The 942-nt window shown below is 41.4% G+C and overlaps 1 protein-coding gene across 1 annotated transcript in view; it reads left to right on the top strand.

Annotated features, from left to right (window-relative positions):
- LOC112138826 (all-trans-retinol 13,14-reductase) overlaps positions 1–942 on the top strand; it is a 96,104-nt gene that overhangs the window by 70,338 nt on the left and 24,824 nt on the right. The gene's annotated exons all lie outside the window — the stretch shown is intronic.

The raw sequence follows: 942 nt of genomic DNA, 5'->3' as shown, positions 1-942 counted from the left end.
GGGGGGGGGGTACTGTCATGTTGCACCTGTGCTCCTGCTCCACCTCCTGATTGTCCCCAGCTGTTGGCACTCATCATCTTCACCGGTCTACTTAAGAGGAACCTTCCCCAGCATTCTTCGCCAGTTCGTTGCCTTACCCGATCTTTGTCCTCCATGTGCCGACCTGGGTCCAGCTACGTCTCGTCTACTCTGCCATGCCAAGTTTATTCCTCGCCACGCACCATCTGCTGAACTCACCTGGTTGTTCACCCTGCCGCTCCAGTTCATCTCAGATCTTCACTCTCCATCTCAAATTTGGAACTCCATTCAAGTCCCGGCTGCAGCTCCACATTCTCCACAGACAATAAATACTTTCTAACTACTTCTTCCTCTCGTCATCCTTCCGGGTTCCAGCGTCTGGGTCTATCTCGCCATGTGACTATGACAGAAAGAATAGAAAAAAACCGGAATCAAATCAGTTAAGGCTCTGGTGAATCGAATCGTTTATGGAAATTCTAATCGATACCTAGCCCTACTATCAACACAGTTTCTATCACAAATTCAATGGGAGTAATTTTGTTGTCATGTATTTAGTTTTGAAAACTTTACGTTTTTATTAGCTAGTGCTTAGTTTAGTTTTAAACTTCCAGAACTTCTCCTGTTAAATGATTTTAAATCCACGTTGAAAGCACAAGAGAAAGATGATTTTCTTTGTAACTGTTTTTAAATGAAATGTTTTTATTTTCTAACGTAATTGATTTGTTTTTTAGTCGCCTCTTGGCCTGGACTCCCTTGTAAGAGATTTCTTAATCTCAAGGAGACTTCCTGGTTAAATAAAGGTTAATAAAAAATAAAATAAAATTAACTAGCCTAATTCATACAGGGTTCCTACAAGTTTCTTACTGTTTCAGACTTTTTTAAGGCCATGCATGTCAAAAATTAAGACCACACCTCCCCCTATCA

Source organism: Oryzias melastigma, unplaced genomic scaffold, assembly GCF_002922805.2.
Source record: "Oryzias melastigma strain HK-1 unplaced genomic scaffold, ASM292280v2 sc00250, whole genome shotgun sequence".
Classification (NCBI taxonomy): Eukaryota; Metazoa; Chordata; class Actinopteri; order Beloniformes; family Adrianichthyidae; genus Oryzias; species Oryzias melastigma.
This window is presented reverse-complemented; position numbering and strand designations above follow the sequence as displayed.